The sequence below is a fragment of the Stenella coeruleoalba genome (assembly GCF_951394435.1).
Source record: "Stenella coeruleoalba genome assembly, chromosome: 16".
Taxonomy (NCBI): domain Eukaryota; kingdom Metazoa; phylum Chordata; class Mammalia; order Artiodactyla; family Delphinidae; genus Stenella; species Stenella coeruleoalba.
This window is the reverse complement of record NC_137162.1, coordinates 39562645-39577429: the sequence shown is the minus strand read 5'-3', so window position 1 is coordinate 39577429 and position 14785 is coordinate 39562645. Positions and strand designations below refer to the sequence as shown.

Genomic DNA, 14785 nt, shown 5'->3' with positions numbered 1-14785 from the left:
CTGAAAGTCTTCTTTCTGTAAACACCCTTCAATTCCATTTCACCAGGCTTCACATTCATTTTTTTTCTTATTCTGATCCCACAATAACTCACTAGCTTGCCACCCAACCAAATATCCATCTTATCAGTGTTCAGATAGCCGATGGATACTGTGGGCTGCCAAAACCACCTAGAAAAAGAAATTTACAAATTGCTAATAACTAAAGGTTCTCTTAAATTAACCTTTCCAAAAGTTTTTGCTGTAAATAGGGGCACTTCTTAACAGCAAAAAAATGAGTCTCTTGTGGCAGAATTTCATTGAATCATGTGGGATGGTAGCAAAGATAATTTAGGGAAGTGGACACATACTTTGAAAAATTTCACACAGGCATCTATTTTGTCCATCTCTTCTTAGGCTGGTCTTGTAGCCACGATCAACCTGCACTTAATTTATTAAACGTATTAAATTATTTTTCAATTTAAACTGTTTTTATTTTTTAAGAAGTACTCGGACATACAAAGTTCAAGCCTAAAACAAGAGAAAGTAAAAAAAAAAAAAAAAAGAGAAAGTAATTATATGTATAAAGTGCTCGCCTCATCCTTTTCCCCCTCTAACAGATCTGCTCTTCAGAGGTAAACATTTCTGAACAGTTTATTATGTATCTTTCCATAAGTGTTTATGTATATAAGTATAAAAGTTTATGTATACAAGTATATATTCATATGCTTTTATTGGTATCAATGGTATCCTGCCCTAGAAACAACTATATAAAGCTATTTTTCTACTCAGCAAGATAATGATGATGACGAAGACGTCAAAAATATAAAGGAAAAGGAGAAAGAAGAGAATGAAAAGGAGGAGCAAGAAGCAGAGGAGGATGGAAACAGCTAGGCTATGAATGTTTACCATGCACCAGGCATAACTTTTGGTTAATCCTCACAACCATCAGGGGTGTATGTTAGTATAACACTTATTTTACAGATTAAGAAACATATAAAAAGATTAAGTACCTTGCTCAAATTTGTACTAATAGTGCCAAGATTAAAGTCTGGTGGTCTGGCTCCACAGCCCACGTTTTTAACCAACGAACTGTATACTAAACTTCAGAGATTTCCATAGCAGCACATCCAGATCTGCCTCATTCTTTCCAGTGGCTGAATACGATGCATGCTACTGCTACACGTTATTATTTTACCAGGCTCCTAGTGATGGACATTCATTCCACCAGCCCCACACTCACCCTCACAAGGCTTTTAGAAAATCATAATATTTGAAAGTTCAGGCATAATAATTGATTTTACCCATATTACACAAATTTAGATGAAGAATTTGCTAAATGTGTTTTAATTTTTCTAAATAAACTGAATAATTTGCTTCAATTGCCTAACTTCTTAGTTATAGATATCCTGATCCAACTTTTCTTAAGTATCTTTAATGGTAGAAAGCCTAATAGACAATACTCAGTAATACTAATCTTGATATTGATTTATGTGAAACTCCATGTTCATAGCTTATCAGGTGTTCAGAAGACTCTGAAGGGAAAATAATCAGTTCTCGTTTTGCCTTTGTTTTTGTTTTGTCTATTATCTGGTGCTTTTTATATTGCAATGCCCATCAAAACAGGTTTTTGCAAGAACACCATGACATGGCTATTATCAGTTGATCAGACTCCAAAAAATTAAGATTTCACACTCTAATTAGAAAAATGGTGACTAATTCGTCAGTAGATTCTGGTTCACTAATATTTTCACATCATTATTAAGCTACTGTGTATTCTTCAGTAAATAAAACTATTTTCTAGAAATGATTTTCAGAAGAAATTGAATTGGAAAGATTGCACATTTTACACAGTTCAAATGAGATATATACCATTTTAAAGTATAAAATGCAATTGCAAAATATTTTACTATGGCCAGAAACACTGTACCTAACTACCAAATGTTTCATGGTTGCTAGTGAATACCCTTGCAGAAGGTAAGCTACTTAAAATCTCTCCTGGCTCCAGCAAGTCTTATAAGCAACACATATACATGTGAACAATGAGCTGATTTTTAACTTATAAATATGAACATTTTATAAGTCTATGTGCTAAAAAGGCTTAGAAATAATGTCCAATCTAGTAGCAAAGAGCAACTCTAGGCCCCAGATTGTGGGTCCCTAAGTAGAAGAAACGGCTAATTCCGGCCTAGGTTATGAAACACACAAGATGAGCCTAGGACATTTTATCCTACCTGATAATAAGGAAACTGTTAAAGACTACTAGATCCATGTCAAAAGAACTCAGAATCAAACTTGAAGAGGTTTTCACTGGCCTAAGTTGGGACAATTTGAATTAATAAGAATAAGAACTACAGTGAATTAAACATAGAAAACATAGAAAATATTTAAATTCACAAGTTTTCTTGGTAGAAGTATTCTACGTAATAAAGAAAGAAGGATAGAATTAGAACATCTGAACTAATAATGAATGAGTCCATCTAGATCCTGAATATCAACTGCTGTTAACATCACACAAATACATACAAAAAGACAGACATCATATGCCTCCTGAAAGGAAGAATGAATACAGCTAACACATACAAACAATATAGTCTCTCACACACAAAACCAAGCCAGAATCTTGAGCCACGGGCTAGATCCAACTTCCAACTTACAGAAAACACAGAGGTTGATCAGAGGAACGTGTTAAACGATGTTGTGATTTCTGAGATACTTGGACATTTGAACCAAGACTGACAATTTGATGATTTTAAGAGTTTATTATTTTTTTTAGGTGTGATATTGGTATTGTAATTATGGTGGGGATAAAAGAGAACTCACCTTTAAGAGACATATATAAAAAAATACTAATGAAATGATACAATATCTGGGATTTGTTTCAAAGCAATATGAGACGTGGAGGTATGATTGGGGATGTCGATGGGATAGGATCGGCTCTTATTGGTTAAAGGTTTTTCATGCTGGGGGATGGGACATGAGGTTTCATTAGATTATTTTCATATTTTTGTGTATGTTTAGAAGTCTCTATAATTAAAAGGTTGTTTATGTTTGTTTGTTTATTGGGTTTTTTGTTTTGGTCAGCAGCAGTGAGAAGTGCTAGAGAATTCCTTCAACACCAAAATCTTTGGAAATTTAAAAAGAAAACAAAACAAGACAAAAACAGTTGCATTTAAAGGCACCAGAGAATTACTTGAACACCAAAGAAAGCTTTTATTCACCAAACCATTCAGCAAGAGACCCTTCACAGACCAGGGCAATTAGCCTTCTCTTCACTAGCCAGTTGGATCCAGATACGTCAAGCTTGTCATTTTCCAAATAAAAATATTACTTGCTTTAAAAGTCAAGTTTTAAAAAAAGCTAATATATTAGAGCTTTATTCGGCATGATTATGAATGATTTTCTTTTAATATTTATCAAAGCTTAACATTTTAAAATATCTGATCAAAACTTCCTAGAGCTATGTATGTAATTAACATGGGAATTCAGAAAAGAGAAAGTCATAGGTTTTAGGATGCTTAAATTTTCTACAATGGGGCTAAATCTTTTTGGCATTAAATCCATTTTTAATTAGAGTAAAAATAATTTATTTTTATTGAGTGAAATAGCACAGATAAAACATTTTAATGGGTAATAACACTGTTGGGATGTATACTTAAACATGACACCTGTGACTGGAAGACAAAGCATCTAAAACTAATCAGCATTCCATTGATTAATTTTCTTTTAAAACTCAAGCATGAACATTTAATAAAAAAAAATAAAAAATCAGTTTCCCTCATTACATCTCAGTAGTTCTGAAATTCCTGGCCTTTTCTTACCAGAATGAATTAATGAATGACTTAGAAAAAAGAGAAAGAGAGAAAAACAAAAATAAAAACAAACCCAAAAACCCTAGCAACATTAGAAAACAGAGATTTAAGATAAAAACATGGATTACTTTAGTTTCAGAAACAGTAGTTTTTCTTGTGATTTCAGGGAGTTCAAAATTCAACTTGGATTGAAGGTAACTAATTCTTTCAGGGTCAGACAGAAATCCAATGTTCCCAGACAGCCCTCAATTTGTTCAATCAATGAGTTCTGGCTGGTCCCATCACGATAACCATTTAGTTTGTTTTATGTCCCACACAGCCCTTTGTCAAAATATAGTCCATTGTTAATTATTCTTAGGTGAAATATAGACCCCCAGATCCCCTCCATGTTCTCTAAGAATTAACATGATCAAAGTATTGCTAATATGTAGAGCCTATATAGATCCAAACTTCTAAGAGAAGTCTTGGAATTACTCTAAGACAGAGCTATATATAAAATTTGACTACTCTGTGTTCTATCAGTGGGTCTTAAAAACTTATTGGGATGTCTAGCAGAAATGCAGATTAATTCTTATGCCCTTGTCCAAAGAATGGAAAGCTGTTTTCTTAAATGGCAGTTGTCAATAGAGGGATTAATGGGGCAGAGAAAGTGAGGGGAATAAATTGACGACTAAATGAATGAATGAATGAATGAAATAAAGGGGATCACATATGAACTGAGGATAACAAGACACCTTGACCCAAGGATTATGATCAATCCAACTATGCATCATCACTGCAATGACATGAGCTACTGCTTAAATATTTACTTAAATTTGTAGTTCAAGCCTTCCCAGTAGATTGGGGACTCTAAAAGCAGAACCTTCTCTTATCGTTCTTCATATGCATGATAATCTGTCACATAAATGTTTACAAAAGTTAACTTATTCTCAATTGTGATCTTATCTAATCAACAAATGCTATCACTAGAGGTTACATTTCCATGGTAACCATTACCCTGTATCAAAATATGAACATTCCTATTGTTTGGCTATGGAAATACAATTGTTTTGCTTGATTTTTCCTTTTTTGTTGCTGTTGATAAGCAAAATCCAATGTAGAGAAGTGTTGAGTGTGGGCTTAAAAATCAGTATTTCTGGATTCAAATCCTGATTCTTTTACACAACGACAACCATATATCTCAATTTATCTAAAAAATGGGAATACAGAACCTATAGAGATTTTTGAGGTGTAAATAGGTATATTATATAAAATATAGAACAGAGTAACAGAGTAACTGCTCAATAAATGCTATTATTATCACTGATTTACTGAAAGGTTGAATTGGAAACATTTCCCCTCTTACCCACTTACAATTTGAAGATTACACCCCTCACACTCATGGAAAACAGAACTGCTATTTCTGGTTGATTTTAGCTCGGGTTTTAATGAGAAATCTAGTTCAATTTTTAAGAAAGAAGAGAAGAGGATTCTTGAGGAGGAAAGAAAGAGGAAGTAAACATCTCTGGTGAAAATGTTTTGGGCCTAAGGTAAGATATGATTTCTTTACATTTAAAAGAAGAGCAGAGATGAATACAAAAGATATGGGAGGTTACCAGAGTGGACCAATATAGCTAGGAGGTTGTCTAAGAAGAGGGAATTCCCATTGTCACCAAATAATTAGATGACTGGACATCTGCCAGGATGAGAACAATTTGGGTGTCCAAGAAAAATATGGAAGCCATGTCATCACCCAAGGAGTATCCAGTTCAGACTCCAGAAGGAATGCTCTCTCTCATTATTACTTTATCATCCACTACCTTACCTATAGACTGGAAGATCCATTATCCAAGTGTTGATTCAAATGCTACCAAATTACTTGGTGTGGACCACTCGCCAGGTAATTCTACGACCGAGGACATTTGCAAACCCAAGAAAGGGGGACTCAGGACAATTAATGTGATGGTGGTGGTGATGTTCTCCACTCATATGTACTCTTGAGATCAGAATCAGCTGCAAACCCCCTGAGCATAGCCCATTATTTAGTGCCTTCCCCTCCCGGGTTGCCTTGGGGATGTTAAACTAAGACATTTTTTTTTAACTGTTTTTTTTTTAGCAGTCGTTTGTGACTCTTTAATTTATCCATATAGCAATATTGTAGAGGTTGTCCTCCCCTCACCCCTTGTCTTATTCTTTTTTCATATTTGTTTCTGTACCCATATCCCTCATTTATACGTTGACCACATACGGCATGCATTTGCCAAATGTGACAATCTATTATAGTAATGGAACTGCACAAATTCAGCAAACATCCAAAAAGGATCAACATATGGAGAAACACAGAAGGAAAACTTGTATTTTAGAGAGGAGACAACATTTTATTCCATATTTACTTCTTTTATTCTGACCAAACATAAAAAGGGACGCAAACATCTATCACTGAGTTGCTAAGAGCAACGTCAGAGTACTTTGCAAGTTTAAGAGCTACATGGAGAATTTGAACTATTCGTTTGACAGCACCCTAAAGCCTAATTTCCTAAACTTGAAGGACTCAGTAACTTAAAAAAAATGAAAGCTCAGCCCTAAATCTCCAGGGACACCCTAAAAAAGTAGTCAGATGCTTTTGATATTTTTCTGCAAGCATCTTTTCCTCTTCAAGGAAAAACACAATTCACAGCTGCAGCAGAACAAGTGAGAAAGATAACTAGAGTAGTTACTGCTAGTCAATCCTTGATACTTATTTTGTGATTTGCTTTCTTTTTGTTCCTCTTCCAGGCAGCTCACATTATCGTTGCATATACAAACTCCAGCAAGTCAGAGAAGAAAGGAAAAAACAGAAATTTAAAAAAAATCAGGTCTTAAGAGAAGTAGAAAGCAGCTTTCCTCTAGTAGCTTCAGATTCTTGACACCATAAAACCTATGGTATTTGTTTTCAGGGTTATCTGATAGTTTAATAACTTATGTTCTAGATACTCTTGAATACATGTAGTGATATTCTAAGCAGGGTGGCTGCCCTCAGTGAAATCACACTCCATTTCCTGAGTCTCACTACTATTTAATGTTGGGAGACACATTGCAGGTCCTGGAAGCGGTGTGGTAGAAATGATGATGTTGAGGATGATGACAATGACCGTAACAACTCAGCTTTACTGAGCAATTACTCTGTGTCAGGGATTTTGCTCTTGATGTGTTACTTCATTTAATCGTCACAACAATTTCTTTTTTTCTTTTCCTTTTTTTAAATTTTTTGTGGTACACGGGCCTCTTAGCGTTGTAGCCTCTCCCGTTGCGGAGCACAGGCTCCAGACGCGCAGGCTCAGTGGCCATACCTCACGGGCCCAGCCGCTCCGCGGCATGTGGGATCTTCCCGGACCGGGGCACGAACCCGCGCCCCCTGAATCGGCAGGCGGACTCTAAACCACTGCGCCACCAGGGAAGCCCACAATTTCTTGAGGAAAGCAATAGCATAGTGATTTTGTTGATCCAGAGACTAAGGCTAAGAAGTCACTGACCCAAGGTCACAGAGCTAAGCAGAGTTCAGAAGCAAAGGACATTTATACCCTTGAATAGAAAAATTATTCATGTAGATGCTTCCAAAGACTCAAATGTGTTATCAAATACATCAAATGCTTTATTTTGGACCCACCATTTCATAATTAATTCTTAATAAAATGATTTAAATAAGAATCCTTATATTAACTTTGATTTGGTACTCTGTGGCATGAAAAAGTTTATTTCTCTTAAGTAATTTATTTACTCCTTTAACTGAAAAATGAAAGAACTTTTTTTATGTTTTTAAAACTGGCTTCCAGGAAGTTCAGAACTAACTTAGCTTTTAAAAAGTGCTATCTCACTCCAGTCTTTACCGTTGTTGTTAATTTCCCATGCCTTCTTATATAGATGGCTTACATAAAGCCTCAGTCCTTACCTCTACTATTCTAAAATATGTTAAAATTGTTTTTAAAGTACAACTGCTAAAAAATCCAAAGCAATTCCTTAAAAAAGATCCTACCATTTAGGCGCAAGCTGCAGTTCATCTTCTTAGTTCTGTCCTGTGTAAAGATGGCTGCTAGTTCTTTGAAGAACTTGCAATTTTCTTTGAAGAGGCATGGTCTTTGTCTGTCCCCATAAGCCATTTAAGGTACTTCTTTGGTTCAGTAAGTCTGGGCATATCGTTCTTATTCTTAACCTTAATTAGCTGGTTGACTCTTTTCTTTCCATTCTTATTTAATTAGGAAATAGTGCTTTCAACGTGTCATTATTTCCAGTTAATTAACTGAACTGAAAAATGATTACATCCTGCTTCCTTCTTGTCCCAGGATTCTTTCCTAATCAGAGGCAGGCTCTCCTGCCCATATCATTCACATCTTAACTCTTCTGGTTGTATTATAACACAGAGCTGCTTGGCTATCTGTTATACCCTTCAAAGATGGCAGGCAGATAAAGTACATGGAAACCAGAGACTTTGTAGTGTCTAGACTAGAACATTTAAGCACACTAATGAGTTGATGAATGAATGATAATAAAATTCAATCACATATCAAATACTGAAATATTAACAATATATCTTTCCTCATGACTGCTGAATGCACTTGTTAAGATACCTTTCTGCTCACCACCAAGTTCTGAACACCACATGTTCACTCATTTTAGAGAATTTTTAGCACTGCAGGGATTGCTTGGACTATGTATTTATGTCTGGGATTTCAAGAAAAGACTTCCATTGCTTTTCTAAGAAAAGAGACTGCAAAACGGAGTATACACATCTAAAATAATAAAACAGTGCTTGCCAATTTTTCAAAAACTTCACAGAAAATAAGACTCAGAGAGGCCATGCTATTTCTGCCATGAAATTTTCAACTTTGTAAAAAGTTCATTAGTACTAGTTGACAGAATTATCAATCATAACTCTAAATTGTTATGACCATTTAATTGATGAAAAACACATAATCCTTATCTCGAGATACATAAGTGATTACTCATATTTTATTTTCCCTTCTCACTCACCCACACTTAGCTACTTTCATTATTTCATATTTTCAAGGGGCTAGGCTGACAATCACTTTTCAATGAAAAGGCTTTCAGCAGTAAAACCTGAAATATGGACCACCATAGTGAATCATCACAAGATGCCCAACCACTAACTAGACACAATATATAGCCAGTCCAACGTGTTGCCACCTTAGGATTTAGCAAAGGGTGCCTTTTTCTGTATATTAAAGCCCTTCCTTGAAAAGAATAGAACTCAAAGAAAAGCATTAAGTAAATCACACTGTTCTCCCCATTTGCTACCTATCACATGAAAGGCTTTGATATAGGTGCAAGTAGCTTAGAAGAAAAACAAAAGGCAAATGTGGTAAGTACAAAGTCACAAAGGGCAGCAGACAGAATGAGCCAGGAATGGACAAATAGATCCTTGAGTTCTGGGTGGACAGGTGGGTTAAATGAGAAGCCCCTCCCATTTGCCTGGGTGCAGTGTTCCCAGATCTCTTCCTAGTGCCCAATGCTTATCACCCACTTTCATATTCAAACCACTCTCAGCTCTTAGGGTATCCTAAAACCATTAGTTAATTAAATATTTACTGAGCACTATTCTATGCCAGACATCATAAGGTTCTCATGGAGACGTGTACCATCAGCCAGCTTATTCTTGCACTCTCAGTTCTAATAACTGAGTACTGTAAATAAACCATAAAATGAATAACTAATCATATGACAAATAGGACCCAAATATTGTTTCAGCCAACCCTGTTAATTTACAGAATTGATTACGGCGAATCAATGGCTTTGCTTTAGAATACAGCTGAGTACTGTTGAAGCTAAAAATAAAAGCCAAGGTCACCAAAATCCCAGAGCAGTTTTGATTTCCCTCTTCTAAAATCAACTGTAAAATATATTTATAAGCCAATAAGAAGGGTGTGATTTAAAAAAAAAAAAACAAGAAATATGTAAACTCATGCATTTAAACCCCTTTTCCTTCTATAAAGAACGTTTGACAGCTTACAGTTTAAAAACAAAATGAAAATAAGACTAAGCCCCCAAATAGAAGTTTCCCGTCCATTCATGACAATGAATTTATCATAAGCGCTGAGTGTTACCATCATAGGTTCCCTTGATTTATTTACTTCAATCAAAGTATCTCTTTGCTTAACTACAAACTTGTTTAAATAGCCTTATAGGAATTTATTTTTGCACTGCTCTATTAACTATGCAAAATATTAGAAGCTGAAGATTCATCATTTTTTATTCTCTTTATTTTGTGACCTTGGATTATTTATTTAATATTGTTTAGCTAAATTGTTCCTTGTCTCTAAAGTACCTAGAGAGGGCCGATTGAACAACTGGTGAGTGATAAACCAAGTGATTAATCTAGACCCATAATTACTCTTGAATTGGTGAACAGGAGTCACATGCATTCTACATGGAGTTTCTTGGAAGAGAAAAATAACGCGTTAAAGCAATTCACATTAATTCGTACACTGTTTCTACCAATTGTGCCAAAATGGCCATCTGCCTAGGACATGTTTTTAATCTGATTATAATTTGGCACATTGATTGGTTTTTCCTGACCGACACCCAAGTACTGGTCAACAGGTGTCTCTCATGGCATGTTACCCATAAGTGAAATTTGACCATTGGCATTTCAGGAGGGAAAAATAAATCTGTCCCTAAATCCTGATTTTATCTTGTATTTTATTGATAATCTGAGATAATTTTCTCATAATTGTAGAGTGTTCTCCAGTTATATTGAATAAATATTTTACCATTAAAAATGACATTTTATTGGCTTATATTTGCATATTATGTTTTCATTCCACTTTCATATTATTGGCAACTGCATACAATAAAACCACTTTTTTTTTGGTTAAAATAATTAAGGTCACCATTGCATTTGCTTTCCAATCAATTTCAATCTAATTCCACCTAATTTATGTTTTCATGACTTCTATTAGTTGCTTCTAATAGAGGTATTCTATTCTCTGCACAGAACACAAATGCAGGACAGGCGACTATGTTCTGCATACTAGTAAAATCACCAGGTGTTCTGATTGAATCCTGAACATTGCTTTATAGATTCACCTGGAAATCACAAGGATGTAATTTATTGTGACCAGTACAAAGTTGATTCTTAAGAATTTCCAGCACCAGAAATCATACAGCTTCTTAGTCAATGTCTAGGAAGGATGCCTATTTTAACTAATCCCTCAGAGAAGGCTTCCCACCACTTTAAGGGAACACAGTCCAGGATTTGGGATAAGAACACATAGAAGAGATCAGCTCAGATTATCTCTCTCCCCTGTTCTAAACCCTGGAATGACTCCTTAGTTACATCGTTAAGTCTCAGATCTGTGAACTGATATTCAAAGTCCCCCTTGGTTTGGTCCCAGTTCTATTTCCTCATACACTCTGCCCTCCAATCATACCCCATCATACCATTTTAAGACCTATCAAAGCCCACAATGTAACTCTAGGCTGGCTTATACTTTTCCTCCCCTTGACAAACTTCCCCTTTTCTTTTTCTATCAAAATTTGATTCATACTACGTAGTCTCATTCATTACCACTTTCTCTGTGAAGCTTTTCTATTACCTAGATTAGGTTCATCCTCTCACGGAGCTTTTTAAAAACCCCTGTTAAAGCATGTATATCATTCTGCTTTAGCTGTATTCTCACGTACTCTCTTCTCCAATCTAACTGATATGTGACCAACCACAGAAATCTTTGCATTCTCTGAAACACCACAAACTGGTAACCAATACATGTTCTATTAAATCAAGACCGGAGGATGCCACTTTCTTAAAAGGGGGGTTCCAGAGCACTTCACAATTACTAAACTCGTTAGCAATGAAAAAGTTCCATCTGTTCTTGTTGGAAAATCTACAGCTGAGGGGTCAACTGGCAACCGATAGGCCAAGTAAAGCTAACAGATAAATTTTGTTTGGCCTGCATAGTATCCAAAAAAAAAGAAAGAAAAAGAAAAAACAACCTGAGCCAACATTTTTAAGCCAGGAGATCTCTCGTTAAAAATTTGGATTTGGCTTCTCCTGAAAAAAATCTAAAACCACTGGGCTTGACTTCCCAAATGACAACCATCTGCTGGGGCTAAATGGGGAGGTCTGGTTAGGCAGAGCCCGTGTTCTCCACTTTGCCATGGACAACACCAATCTCTTCTATCCACATAATAAAGGGGCCAGGGCTTCCCTGGTGGCGCAGTGGTTGAGGGTCCGCCTGCCGATGCAGGGGACACGGGTTCGTGCCCCAGTCTGGGAAGATCCCACATGCTGTGGAGCGGCTGGGCCTGTGAGCCATGGCTGCTGAGCCTGCGCGTCCGGGGCCTGTGCTCTGCAACGGGAGAGGCCACAGCAGTGAGAGGCCCGCATACTGCAAAATAAATAAATAAATAAATAAATAAATAAAATAAAGGGGCCAGGGCCAGTTGCCATTTGTTATCATGTTTACACCTTCACTTTTTAGTAGTGACCAGAGATTTTTTTTTTTTTTTTTTTTGGTAACCAGAGATTCTCTGTTAAAAGTAAGAAAACAAAAACTTGACCAGGAATGTCATGTATTTTTTTCCTTGACTCATTATTTTAAGTTATATGTCTTGATTTACATGTGCTTTTTTTTTTTTTTTTTTTTACAGCCGGGAAATGTTCTCTCTGATTTTTTTTAAAAAATTAATTAATTTATTTATTTTGGGCTGTGTTGGGTCTTCATTTCTGTGCGAGGGCTTTCTCTAGTTGTGGCAAGTGGGGGCCACTCTTCATCACAGTGCGCGGGCCTCTCACTATCGCGGCTTCTCTTGTTGAGGAGCACAGGCTCCAGACGCGCAGGCTCAGTAGTTGTGGCTCACGGGCTTAGCTGCTCCGCGGCATGTGGGATCCTCCCAGACCAGGGCTCGAACCCGTGTCCCCTGCATTAGCAGGCAGATTCTCAACCACTGCGCAACCAGGGAAGCCCCTACATGTGCTTTTGAGTTTGCAACAATTGATATATACTTCCCCTTGCTTCAGAACGTTCAGCTAAATTGTTCGAAACGTAAGAATTTGTTCAAATAAAGAGTAAGTCTAGTATCATTATCAGGTTGGCAAAAATACCATGGTACTGATCTATTGTTTTCTCTTAAGGTAGAAAATAAATAGAAAGTCAACAAAACAGACATGGAAGGATTCAAGAGTTATTTTTCTAAATATATGAGCGGTTGCTTCTAAACCTTCACTCAGGCCACTGAGAATTAAATCAACTCTTTCTATACCTCTGACTGGCAACAACTGGAACGTCAGAACCTCTGATCAAATCTAAAGGTCTACTCCCAGCCAGAATTATCTACAGAGCATAGCTAAGCAAAAGTGGTTCAAAACATCTGGTGATAAAAAACGAAATGTAAAGATTACATGGGCTTAAAAACAAGATCCATTGACTTGGGCATAATCTCTTAAAGAAGGAATTTTACAAGGCTGGCAATAGTTGGAAATTACTCAGCCTCCAGGCATTACCCCTATAGCGGAACCAAGAAAACTAGTGTTTAAAAAAGGAAACACTTACTCCTTCTGTCATTAAGGGCTCACCATGTCCTGAATTACTTTTACCAACCGAAAGAGACACGGATCAGAGACCGTCCCATAGAGCAACCAGCCCCAATACAACCATTAAAGAGAGCACATTTTTAGCTACAAGCATAACTTTGCACTCAATTTTACTTTCAATCTAAAATACTTTATTCACAAAGTAATTAGAAAACACCTTACAGTGGAGGAAAATATCAACTCAGTAGGGGAGTACAGATAGAAAGGATTAACCTGGCTGCCCCACATAGGCAACAATTTGAATAGATAATGTAAGAAAAAAGAGAGAAAGCAAAGTTTGTTTCCTGAGCTTCATCCTCCTCAAGCTGTCTGTACTTATTGTGGTGGGTGTACACGTGCACACGCTCACAAAAGCAATGGAAAAAATTCACCTTATCATTCAAAATTCTTCTTATATAACTCAAAGACCAAGTAGTTTCCAAGTTTCCAGCAGATTATTTGAATGACAGTATTTTTCCTACTGCATCCTTAAAACAACCTGCCTGTCCTTTAAAATCATGTGCAGTAATTCTTTTTAACAAATAAGCTTTCCCTTTTCTAATCTGCTAGATTTTATCTAAATAGTACAGCAATCTGGGATCCTGATGCAAATAAAAAAGAAACTTCTAGTAGCTGCTCTTCTGTCCTTTAGAACAATTACTTTCAAACTTTTTTGACCAAGATTCATGGCAAGAAATATATTTTACACGACTTAATACACACACACCTGAAGCAAAACTTAAAAAAACAATGCTTACTGACCCCTGTACACGCCTATATTTTCAGTTATGTTCCACTGTCTTTCATAAAAACAAGAGTGCTGGTTGTACCCTCCCTAAATTGATTCTGGGGCTCACTAACATGTCATAAATCGCAGTTTGAAAAACTTTAAAGCTTTTGCTTTCAGAGGCATTTACCAGCATGGTCTAGTCAATTTAATAACTGAATGCGGAAAACAAATAGGAAAAGTATAAAGATGGTGAATAAAAACAGGAATGGTAAAAGTATACATCAGAGCTATGTTGAGAGAAAGCAGATATACTAATTTACCACTGAAAACATGACCACAGAGAGACTGTGACTTTTAGCTACCACTTCAGTAGTCTTTCGAGGTGCTTGGTCTCTGCTAACCGTATCCACGTCTTCCCAGTCTCAGGAAAACACTAAGGTGTGTACTATAATTATTCCCATTTTGCAGATTAGAAAATGGAAATTTGCAAGTATGACTTATGTCTTCTTGCCTGTTCACACAACGCCAGCCCCTGTATGCCAGCTGTTGTACTGTACTATTGTACTTTTCAAGGTACTGGACTGTAAGATTAAAAATGTTTTATTTTTTTGTTTGTTTATGTATTATTTGTGTGAAAAGTATTATAAACCTATTACAGTACAGTACTATATAGTCGATTGTGCTAGTTGGGTACCTAGGCTAACTTTGTTGGACTTATGAACA

At 36.3% G+C, this 14785-nt stretch overlaps 1 protein-coding gene across 8 annotated transcripts in view; it reads right to left on the bottom strand.

Annotated features, from left to right (window-relative positions):
• The window catches only part of PRKG1 (protein kinase cGMP-dependent 1), a 1402246-nt gene that overhangs the window by 574478 nt on the left and 812983 nt on the right, over positions 1-14785 (bottom strand). The gene's annotated exons all lie outside the window — the stretch shown is intronic.